The sequence below is a fragment of the Plutella xylostella genome, chromosome 24 (assembly GCF_932276165.1).
Source record: "Plutella xylostella chromosome 24, ilPluXylo3.1, whole genome shotgun sequence".
NCBI classification, from domain to species: domain Eukaryota; kingdom Metazoa; phylum Arthropoda; class Insecta; order Lepidoptera; family Plutellidae; genus Plutella; species Plutella xylostella.
Window position 1 is genome coordinate 2,077,840 of NC_064004.1, and position 13,109 is coordinate 2,090,948.

At 35.6% G+C, this 13,109-nt stretch overlaps 1 long non-coding RNA gene across 1 annotated transcript; it reads left to right on the forward strand.

Moving 5' to 3' along the window:
- The first annotated feature begins 9,961 nt into the window (after positions 1-9,961).
- LOC125490488 lies at positions 9,962-11,853 on the forward strand. Its single transcript, XR_007267693.1, has 3 exons — positions 9,962-10,016; positions 11,445-11,477; positions 11,815-11,853. It is a non-coding gene; the product is annotated as an uncharacterized LOC125490488 (long non-coding RNA).
- Positions 11,854-13,109: the final 1,256 nt, after the last annotated feature.

The window sequence follows — 13,109 nt, forward strand, 5'->3', positions numbered from 1 at the left end:
GCAGAAAGGCCTCAATCCACAACTTCGTCAAAATTGAGTTATATACTAGAACATGCTATTTAATGTAGGGTCTACCTGTCAAGAAAACAAACACAGTAAAAAACCAACTACAACATACTTTTTTGATGTGGGGGACCAACCCACATTGTATGAAACACACATTTTTTAGTTTCACATAAAGGACTCAAACTGTTTGAGTCCTTTTACAGAAACGCATTTCCTATGAAACCATGAAAAATTTAGTTTTTCATAAAAGACTCAAGCGCTCTGAGTCGTTTTAGAGAAATACGTATTCATTAAAAAAAGACAATTTGTATTTAGCAGAAAGGACTCAACCCGTCTGAGTCGTTTTAGAGAAATACTTATTCATTGAAAAAAGACAATTTGTATTTAGCAGAAAGGACTCAAACCGTCTTGAGTCGTTTTAGCGAAATACTTATTGATTGAAAGAAGTCAATTTGTATTTAGCAGAAAGGACTCAAACTGTCTGAATTGTTTCATAGAATATAAGTTTTTAATAAAACAGATCAAATTTTATTTGGCAGAAAGGATTCAACTGTTTTTGTTCCGTCTCTTGGCCACTATTCTGTCACCACATTTTTCCACCTTCCGTCCCCCCACGAGCCAAGTGTCCTGCCACTCCCATTTCAGTTCGGCGACCCGCATACCGACGTTGAACACTCTCCTCTTTTGACGGATCACCACGTTGGGAATACGTCTAAGCGAAATGTGGAACTCTGTTTCGGTGCACAGTTTCGTTGGTCATCGTCCATGTATCGGCACCGTATGTTAGTGTGGGCAAGCCACATAAGCAATTAACAATCCATAAGCAGCGTCGCTCAACTCTCAAACATCTGTCAGATTTATACAAGTTACGCCTACGATTGTTAATGGCTAATTTTCGGTGGTGGTAACTCCAAAGGAATGTCACAAGGTGACTTGGTTCTCACACGACTGTCGGACCGGGAACCAAATCGACCACATTTTGATTATTCGAAAATGAAGACATTCACTTCTAGATGTTACAAATAAGAAGGGTTGCTAAAGTCAAGAGTGATCACCACTTAGTCGTTGGAAAAATCTGCTTGACGATAGCGGGAGCTCAGACGCAGGCCACAAGATCTGCCAAAGATGTCGCTGTAAATAAGCTACAGGACCCAGAAGTCAGAACATAACTTAGTATCCAGATCCACAACAAATACTATCAACCTACTAAGTGTGGGCGACGCGCCTCATTCAAAGATAACTGCACTGGCATTAAATACATGTTTTAAAAAAGTTGCGAAGAAATAATAAGGCACAAGGAACACTTAAAGAAAGAATGAATGTCTAAAGGAACATGGCATATGATCAACTCTCCAAGAAAGACTTAACATCGAACTAGACTACCATTCTAAAGAAGCACGAGTTGCGTACGAGTATTTTCTTTGTGAACAAAATATCAAACATAATTTAAAAAAAGGACCAACGCTGTTTGTCTGATTCTATATCTTGGAGAAAACAAACAGCGGCTGCCATGAAGGATCTATAGAAAGAATCAAATAAACTTTGCAACAAATCCCAGGACATCTCCTTGTTACTATGGAAGACCGACTTGTAAGATGGTATGACCACATTGCCTAAGTTTTTAAAGACCTAAACCAGTCTGCATCTGAGGAGTTGGATGCAGATTCAATATACCAGGAGCATCTTGTATATCCAGATCTGGATGTATGTCAAGAAGCATAATCGTAATCATTATGATTATAATAAAATCGATAGCAGTCGTTAAGCCGAGTCAGAGACCTTCGGGCGGCTTGAAAACATCTGACAGTCGGGTTGCCCAATTACCCGTCAACTCTGTCAGCACAAGATGCTTGTGTTGGGGTCCACTAACCCACACTGGGACAGAGTAGTGGACTAGGCCTAACCCCTTCCTTCATTGGAAGGAGACCCATGCCCCGGCAGTGGAGATGTGACGGGTCGTGATGATGGTTAATGATTATGAGATTTATTATCTTTCTGCATCTTGACATAAATTTTAATATCCAACCCCAAAGTAAAGTCGAAGTGATACGGACCATACGATCGCTGAAATCCCACTTTTCAGCGATCGTATGGTAAGCACAGGGAGCGACGGATATCCTACGGAGGCATAAAAAGGAGGATAGTTGCAATATACCGAGGATGATGAAGTGAAGTAAGAGTAAAAGAGAATATTATTTATGTCCAACTTTATCCTTTGAGGTTTGCTTATATTATATATTGCTTTATCCTGAAAATTATGGGATAAATACGGGTCGTTAGACACTTACTAAAAAAGTGGGCTTCCATTTCGTAAAAAAATATATCAAAATCGGTTAAGTTGATCCAGAGTTTTGCTCTTGGGAACACATTTCCGGTTAGAATTTTATTCATGCCCAACTTTTTTCTATGACGTTTGCTTTCCGTCAAAATGCTTTATCCTGAAAATTATGGGATACAAACGGGTCGTAAATACTCATTAATAACGTAGGCTTCTATTTTGTAAAAAAAATATCAAAATCGGTTAAGTTGATCCAGAGTTTTGCGCTTGGGAACACATTTCCGGTTAGAATTTTATTCATGTCCAACTTTTTTCTTAGAGGTTTGCTTTCCGTCAAAATGCTTTATCCTGAAAATTATGGGATACAAACGGGTCGTAGATACTCAATAAAAACGTAGGCTTCTATTTTGTAAAAAAAATATCAAAATCGGTTAAGTTGATCCAGAGTTTTGCGCTTGGGAATACAGTTCCGGTTAGATTTTTATGTAGATGTGAAATGTTGTTTCCGATTACATTTCAATATAAATTATTTAATAATAGGTTTACTTTTGATATATAATTTTTATTTTGTGTAAAAAAGTAATGTCTTGTGTCTATAATATAAATATAGACACAAGACATTACTTTTTTACACAAAATAAAAATTATATATCAAAAGTAAACCTATTATTAAATAATTTATATTGAAATGTAATCGGAAACAACATTTCACATCTACATAAAAATCTAACCGGAACTGTATTCCCAAGCGCAAAACTCTGGATCAACTTAACCGATTTTGATATTTTTTTTACAAAATAGAAGCCTACGTTTTTATTGAGTATCTACGATACGATATTTATATTATAGACACAAGACATTACTTTTTTACACAAAATAAAAATTATATATCAAAAGTAAACCTATTATTAAATAATTTATATTGACGACCGAATGGCGTAGTGGTTAGTGACCCTGACTACTGAGCCGAAGGTCCCGGGTTCGATTCCCGGCTGGGGCAGATATTTGTTTAAAGACAGATATTTGTACTCGGGTCTTGGGTGTTGATATTGATATTTAGTATCTATCTATCTATGTATTTGTGTAGATATATCAGTTGTCCGGCACCCATAACACAGGTTCTGCCTAGCTTGGGGTCGGATGACCGTGTGTGAGATGTCCCCACATATTATTATTATTATTATTATTATAATATTTTACTTTAAAAAGCATATTGTTATTAAAAAAAATATTTTATAAAAATAAATATTTGATTGGATCCTTTCTGCGAAACGTTGAATTTCCCTGCTTGCATAGAAAAAGCAATTTAGGAGAAAGGATCCAAGTGCATATTTTCATTAATAACTCAATAAATATTCGTTATAGCTACACCATGATTTGCAATAGTAAAATAACAATAAATATGCATAATTTAAGATAATTTCCACATATAAGATGCTTTTCGTTGCTGAAGAATACCGATTAGAACTTTAAACGTCTATATCTCAGAACTAGGTTTGTGTGGGTTGAGTCCTTTCTGCGTAACTACGTCCAATTGTTGTTTCACTGTTTATAATATCTTTTATTGTAGTACCTAACTAACACTTGTTTGTTCACTTACTTGTTTGTTTATTTTTTGTTGTATGCTTTGTAATTGGTTAATTCAAACGATCGCACTCCTACTCTACGGCGTTCCGTTCGCAAAGGATCCAGCTGAAAACCAGCGCTATAGTCCCCGGGATTATAGCACATGCTGAGTCTGGAGTCCTTTTCGACACTGAGCAGCAACTAGCACCTAGTGTACCCTAATTAAGTATTTTTGTTACCTGTTTTACTGTCCATGTTGTTGTTTTTGTGTCGAATAAAGTTTTTCTATTCTATTCTATTCTATTCTATTCTAAGTATGTATTTGCCGACATGGGTCAGGTGGTCCCACCGAAGCTAAAAACAGCAACCTCCCCTAAAGAGCATTTGGAGAATGCCGTCATAGAATTTGTGGCAATAACAACCGCCACAAAGCAGGTAAACCTCTTGTCGTGCAAAACCATCATGCAGACCTACAGGCAAGAAAACGAAGGCCGGCTAAAAATTATACTCGAGGAGGCCGAAGCCTGCATATACGATAACAGTAGTTGCCAAGTCCTCAGAGGCAAAATGACTGGAGCGTATATGGCGGCTTACAGCGAGGAAAGCGGATTTGTACCCTGGGAATGCAACTCCTCAAAATTTACTGTCCCACACAACAACCAAATAGTGGTCGTCGCCCAGTGCACCAGGATTATGCTAGAGGATAAAATCCTAGCAAAAGTGGAAACCATCAACGCCAACTGGAATCACTGGACGATGCCCACTATCACTTGGGTGAACGGGGTACCTGGATGTGGGAAGACAACCTGGGTGATAAATAACTTCGATGTGAGCAAAGACACCATTATCACAACAACAACTGAGGCGGCCATCGACATAAGAAACAGGCTAGCGCATCGTATTGGTGACATGGTCAGAACTAGGGTGCGTACGATGGCATCAGTCCTGGTAAACGGCTTTAGAGAACATGTCGGATGCCAACGCCTGATAATTGACGAAGCCCTGATGAACCATTTCGGGGCAATCGTAATGGCCGCCCACCTGTCTCGTGCCTGTGATATTGCTCTGATCGGAGACATCAATCAGCTACCATATATCGACAGAGAGAACCTATTCGAGCTTAGGTACAATCGCCCAACACTGGTAGCAAACATCACCCAGGAGCTGTTGTGCTCATACAGAAACCCCATGGATGTTGCATACGCCCTAAAGGAAGTATACTCAGGCATATACGCAGCCACAGCGCGCATCCAATCCCTGCAGCTGAAAAGGTTAACAGACGCAGTAATTCCCAAATCCCAAACCAACACTCTGTTCCTGGTGCATACACAGGAAGAAAAAGAGACCTTGACCAGCCAAGGGTATGGTGAAGGAATGGGCTCACGCGTCCTAACCATACACGAAGCACAGGGATTGACGTACGAATCCGTTATTATCATTAGAACAAAAGATAAAATAAAGCTGCATGATAGCGTACCTCACGCAGTAGTGGCGCTGTCGAGGCACACCACCACCTGCACCTACTATGCGGATGACACCGAGGACGCTATCGGCAACCTCGCTAAAACGGCAATAACAGCGCCAAAGAAACGCATCCTCGAGTACAATCTAAAAATGGCAGTTAAGAATCGAGACGAAGAGGTCATTGCACTTTCTGGGGAAATGTTAAGAAGGCATAACGGGGCGGAATAAAACTTAAAATATAATTTTGGTTAAGAGCGCAAAATATAGGCCAAATTGATTATTATATAATTATTATAAAAACTAACAATTAAAATAAGTTATCTTTAAGAACAGAGTCACACACTAACATCAGGCAAAACATGACCTATAACGACTGAGGGGCCGAGCCATTGCCAGGTGTCTACTAAGTTCTCCGAAGAAAGCTGGCATTGGCCCTGTCCTTCTTAAGTTTGTTGCCATTACTAATGTAAGTGTGACTCTGAAAACCATTAATAAAAAAAAAGGAAAAAAAAAAGAAAAAAAAAAAGACATTTCTTGTATAATGAGATACACGGCTGGGGGTTTTTAGTCGGTTAACGCCCGACACTACCTGGGTCCTCTTCCCAGGTGTCCATGTGGATTTTCCCCCAGCAGTGAAAAAAAAAAGAGAAAAAGAACAATATATATATATATAAAAGAAAGAATATATAAACTAAAGACAAAATAAATATATATAAAAGATAATATATATAAACTAAACTTCCTTACCGAGTAGAAAGTAGATAAAAGAATTAAAAACTATCTCATAAAAATTACCACTCTTCAAAAGGCACGGACATAAAGTCTGTGGAGTGATAATCATTTATTAAAAAAAAAAAAGTATCTATTTATTTTTCTTTACTGTATTTTTGTTATGTGACTGTATATTCATGATTGAACAATTTTAATAGATATGTATTCGTAGGTACCTAAGTTATAACAATTTTATTAACATAAATCTTGTTACTAACAATATTTATTTAATAAGATTATGAATATATAACTAATACAATTTAACACAAAACTTATAACTAGATAAAATTAAAAGCACTAGTAACTAACTAAATTATTAAACTAAGTATGTAAATATATACAAAAAAGCGCTAAGGGTTGATTTAATCAACACCTTGCTCTTCCTGCAAGAAGAATTACCACCTGATGAGGACACATTTCAAACATCATCGGAAAGTGAAGTTGGAAGTAATGGTGAACCAGAAAATCGTGCCCCATATCTAATACACTATGCCAATACTTTATTTGTATTTTTTGTGTAGTATTTTTATTAGTTTTTTTGGTAGAAGTATAACTATTTAGTTAGCGTTGCGTTTGGTGAAATTCCACCTACGTAAGTTAGTATTATTTGAATCTGAAGGATCTTATCGTGTCACACATCGAAATGGAGTTTAACTTTACCTTAACAGGATTATTTCCCACGAAGATGTTTCAGAATCATTAAACACGACGGACGCTCACTGTAAGTAAGTACCTACTTAGTATGGTCAGTGATTCGGCCAAAACAGTTTAGTTAGGCCATACGAGTTATGCGAAATGAGTTTTGGACAATTAAGATATTTTTTTTTACATTGTTAATTAATGTTATGTAACTTATTTAACAGGAATCGTATATTTTATACATTAAGATTATGCTAGAAAAGGAAACCTCATTAAATATTAAGGTTTTAGGTACTAGCCATCCATGATTTAAATACTTACATATTTTTTATGAGCTATTAGAAAACCTAATATCCTATAAGTACCCTTTCCCCCCCTCTAGATACAACCTACTTAATACCTAAGTAGTTACCTACTTAGATATAATTTTTCCATTGAACAATAATTTGAGGTAAGTAGGTACCTACACCTCAAATTATTATTACAATTATTGCTACACCTGAGTAAATAACATTAGTTAGATATAATAAGTTTAAATATAAAGTTGAACAATTCCATATAAAAGATCCTAACTTATCCAAAAACGGCATTGTTTTCCTGGCACTCTCAAGTAGGGTAAACGTGTAAATTACCTAACTTAAATAGTAAAACTTAATAAATTCTGAAAAAATGAAGCTGTTTACAGTACTCACTTTGTTTGTGGTGACTTGAAAATGCTGTTGGTTCTCCATGAAAAGGTTGAAATAAAATAAAACAAAATAATTTTACCACTTGGCGATTGACATCCTTTCTTAGGGTAATCTGTAGGAGATATATAAATATCGTTATTGTTAGATAAACAGAAATACGAAGAAAAACAACAATCAAACCACAACTTTAAATGAGTAAGTATACCACTTAGAGTCTGACGGAATTTTGCTCTTACAAGGATAATCATTACAAAACTATTTAATTGATTGCAAATTAGAAAAAATATGCCTTTGTTTGCTTTTATACTGTATTTTAATTTGTCATGTAAGTATTTATACTTTTTTAAGTCCAATAAAGTATTCATAAATACAATATTGAGCACCCCTGGAATCTTGGATGGGGTAAATGCGCCTACAAGAAATTAGGCGCCATAGCCGCAAATATTTTTCTTCAACGAATATTCCTTAACTAAGCGCAGTATTTAGTTTACAAGCTAATAATAAGCTAAGTTTGTAGTAATTCTATAAATTATATGTACCTACTCAAATTTGTGAATAGCTCTCTTCCAAGCACACAAAACTAGTGAAAGAGGCATTAGCCCCACTAGGGATTATTGCGCCTAAAATCATTTTTTTGTGGAAACGTCGTTTACACGTAGAAGATATTTAAAATTCATTACATACATTAAAATATGAAACAAGATAAAATTTCCTATCATTTATTACGTATCATAAGTTATAGCTTTTATTAGGGCGTATAGTATGTTTGTTATAATCAAATAAACATGACAGTCAAAGTATTGTGGCGCAATGGCCCCGGTTGACCTAATGGATTTTTTTTTGTCAAGTGGGTCGGCTTATCTTTTGGCTACGGAACCCTATAGGTGTGTCCGACACGCTCTTGGCCGGTTTTTATAAGTATTTATTTAGATTTCAACGGATTACCAGTTAGAACAAATTTTACCTTGTGGTCTCTTCACCTGCACCTCCTGTTGGTTTCGACCGTCCGATGTTGGAACTATTAGATAGAAATTATACTTATTAATGGTTATATAGATAATAAAGTACAGGGTTGGAAATATTTTTTCATAACATTTAAAAACGTTACGTCTTAATTATAAGATGAGATAAAAAATAATTATACAGGGTTATTGGTAAGTAGACCGGATCCTTTCAGGAGGTGATAGAGGAGGGCATTTCCAGTCGATTGAACCCAATAATGCATTATCCAAAACTTAACCATTTCTAAGATATTTAATATTTAAGGTTTTTTTAATATTTTGCCAAAATTTTATGCTTAAAACCGAAAATAAAAAAAACTAGCCTCATTTCAATAATTTTTTTGATTGTTTTGCATAAGTAACACCTTAATAAACTAATTAAGATAATCAAATGGGCATTATTCGACTTAAATTAGACATAATACCTCAAAATAGTTAAACATTTTGAAAAAATATTCAAAACGCAAAAACAAATTAATTAAATTAAAAACAAAATTCATATAACATTTTTTTGTGCACTTCAGCTTAAAAACATGGTCAACTAATAAGCTTTCAAACAAGATAATTCAATATCAAATCTATTGAGGTGTCACCAAGATATGTCCAAAACAACCAGCAAAGACGGGCAAAATTCAACAGGAAAAGTAACAAAATTAGCCCAATTTAAAGATAAAAAGTGTGATTGTTTTCAGTCCTGTTGACTTTAGTATGGAAACCCCTGCTGCGTTTTCTCCGCTTTCTCTGGTTGTTTTGGCCATATCTTGATGATACCATAATCGATTTGATATTGAATTATCTTGTTTGAAAGCTTATTAGTTGACCATGTTTTTAAGCTAAAGTGCACAAAAAAATGTTATATGAAATTCTTTTTTAATTTAATTAATTTGTTTTTGCGTTTTGAATATTTTTTCAAAATGTTTAACTATTTTGAGGTATTATGTCTAATTTAAGTCGAATAATGCCCATTTGATTATCTTAATTAGTTTATTAAGGTGTTACTTATGCAAAACAATTGTTGACGACGCCACGACGCCTTATTATGAGGCCCCATGTATATACTTTGAATTTGGAACCTTTTATTGTTTATAGTTTATGTCATTGTGACTTTGCTAGATACTTTTACACTATTATTCTCATTCATTGTAAATAAAACCACCAACAGACCATATTCTATTATTCTACAATCTACACCTCAATAACCAGCTGCATCGCTAAAAACAATCAAAAAAATTATTGAAATGAGGCTAGTTTTTTTTATTTTCGGTTTTAAGCATAAAATTTTGGCAAAATATTAAAAAACCTTAAATATTAAATATCTTAGAAATGGTTAACTTTTGGATAATGCATTATTGGGTTCAATCGACTGGAAATGCCCTCCTCTATCACCTCCTGAAAGGATCCGGTCTACTTACCAATAACCCTGTATAATTATTTTTTATCTCATCTTATAATTAAGACGTAACGTTTTTAAATGTTATGAAAAAATATTTCCAACCCTGTACTTTATTATCTATATAACCATTAATAAGTATAATTTCTGTCTAATAGTTCCAACATCGGACGGTCGAAACCAACAGGAGGTGCAGGTGAAGAGACCACAAGGTAAAATTTGTTCTAACTGGTAATCCGTTGAAATCTAAATAAATACTTATAAAAACCGGCCAAGAGCGTGTCGGACACACCGATAGGGTTCCGTAGCCAAAAGATAAGCCGACCCACTTGACAAAAAAAAATCCATTAGGTCAACCGGGGCCATTGCGCCACAATACTTTGACTGTCATGTTTATTTGATTATAACAAACATACTATACGCCCTAATAAAAGCTATAACTTATGATACGTAATAAATGATAGGAAATTTTATCTAGTTTCATATTTTAATGTATGTAATGAATTTTAAATATCTTCTACGTGTAAACGACGTTTCCACAAAAAAATGATTTTAGGCGCAATAATCCCTAGTGGGGCTAATGCCTCTTTCACTAGTTTTGTGTGCTTGGAAGAGAGCTATTCACAAATTTGAGTCTCTCTCAGCCTTCCGTAGTCCACTGTTGGACATAGGCCTCTCCTAACGATCGCCACCCCAAACGGTCACCCGCCATCTGCATCCAGCGGCTTCCCGCTACCTTCCGCAGATCATCAGACCAACGGGTTGGGGGGCGACCGACACGCCGTTTGCCGACACGGGGTCTCCACTCCAGAACCTTTCTACTCCAGCGGTCGTCGGCTCTGCGGGCTACGTGGCCAGCCCATTGCCATTTCAGCGTGCTAATCCTTTTGGCTATGTCGGTAACTTTAGTTCTCCTGCGGATTTCTTCATTACGAATCCTATCTCGCAGGGACACGCCTAACATAGCCCTTTCCATAGCACGCTGAGCAACTCTGAGCTTGTGGATAAGCCCTTTGGTGAAGCACCACGTCTCGGCTCCGTAAGTCATCACTGGCAACACGCACTGATTGAAAACTTTTGTTTTCAGACACTGAGGTATGTTTTCAGTGAAGATGTGTCGTAATTTCCCGAACGCTGCCCATCCGAGTTGGATTCTACGAGCTACCTCTTTATCGAAGTTGGATTTACCTTTACAAATTTGAGTAGGTACGTATAATTTATAGAATTACTATTAACTTACTTACTATTATTATTAGCTTGTAAACTAAATACTGCGCTTAGTCAAGGATTATTCGTTGAAGAAAAATATTTGGGGCTATGGCGCCTAATTTCCCTAATTTCTTGTAGGCGCATTTGCCCCATCCAAGATTCCAGGGGTGCTCAATATTGTATTTATGAATACTTTATTGGACTTAAAAAGTATAAATACTTACATGACAAATCAAAATACAGTATAAAAGCAAACAAAGGCATATTTTTTCTAATTTGCAATCAACTAAATAGTTTTGTAATGATTATCCTTGTAAGAGCAAAATTCCGTCAGACTCTAAGTGGTATACTTACTCATTTAAAGTTGTGGTTTGATTGTTGTTTTTCTTCGTATTTCTGTTTATCTAACAATATTTAAATATCTCCTACAGATTACCCTAAGAAAGGATGTCAATCGCCAAGTGGTAAAATTATTTTGTTTTATTTTATTTCAACCTTTTCATGGAGAACCAACAATAAACATAAACATTTTCCAACATAGCATATTAGTAACTCTACCATACATCGATTTTTATGTTGGCGCGAAATAACTCTTAAGATTATCATAGATATAGACAAAACTATTGTACGGTGTTCTATGTTTTATTTATCTTAGTTTCGGATAATCCATTATAGAGTTCAATCGACTGGAAATGCCTGCCTCTATCACCTCCTGAAAGGATCAGGTCTATAGGTCTTACCAATAACCCTGAATATGTACCTATATCTAACAATATAATATATAATTTCTATCTACAACAGGACAGGGAAGTGGAGGACAGCAACGAAGCACAGGTAAAATTTACTATACTTATATAATATATAAACACTCACACCTCGTACTAATGTACTAATGTGCGGGGTAGGCAGAGGTGCATTGCTGCACCCACTGTTCGCCAGTGTTATGTTAGTCCCAATGTAATAGGGGGCGGGCCTATTGCCATTTCACGGGCACATCCAAGACCCGAGAACAAATATCTGTGTTTAAACAAATATTTGTCCCAGCTGGGAATCGAACCCGGGACCTTCGGCTCAGTAGTCAGGGTCACTACGCCATCCGGTCGTCAATTTACTAATCGATGAAATAATATTATACCTAATAATATGTATAAGTATGGTAAGTACCTAAGGGTGTGGTGGTTGGACCACTTCTGATAGCTATATAAATGAAAGGTATCTTATATACCTCTATGTAGGACTTTTTATCAAAGCCCTTGAGTGCAACTCACATGCACTCTCATGGTAGGTTTGAAAAGATAAGAATTTGATGTTTTACCTGGGCTGCACAGGCCATTTGATCTAGTAGATCCTACCTACTATATTTTTCTTCCTGTTTATCTAACAATATTCATAAATACTTATGTCCAACAGATGAAACAGGTCCACTTCAACAAGGATGTAAAACGTCAACAGGTAACATAAATTTGTTCCATCTAACGTAGTTAAAGTACCTAACACCCAGTTGCAGAAACGTCCTTTAAGTTTTAAAAACATCATTAAACCTTAAAGTCCAAGCAGAAAAGCATTTTAATGTGACGTTTCATGAGACTTTTAAATTTATCTAATGAAATGTCAAATTTACCCTAATGAAATGTCAATGTCGCTTTTTCTTCAATTTTTCGTTGCACAAAGCCACATTAGCCACTAAAGTGACTTTATTTTGACGTTTGGTCCCTTAAAATATACTTCAAATCTAATGACCCAAAAAGCATCCATTATAACCAATTTTAATTTATTTTCTTATATTATTTATGTATTTGAAACTATTTCAATCAGTGTAGTGTCTTAAACAGAATTGTAATCGTTATTATAGCAGAGGAAAACATTTATGTGCTTGAATTAGAACCAATACACAAGTACTCATTACCAAAATTTCGCAATCTATCTATGCAGTGTTATCTCTTTATAAATAAAAAACAGTATTTTAAAATTGTATTTTTAATGTTTAATATTACTACAATAGTAGGTAATTCATATTTATAACTATGATTGTTGAATAAAGTTATCCATTCAATTCTCTGCGGGTTGTTAATGCCTGCACCTCTGGCTCTCTGATG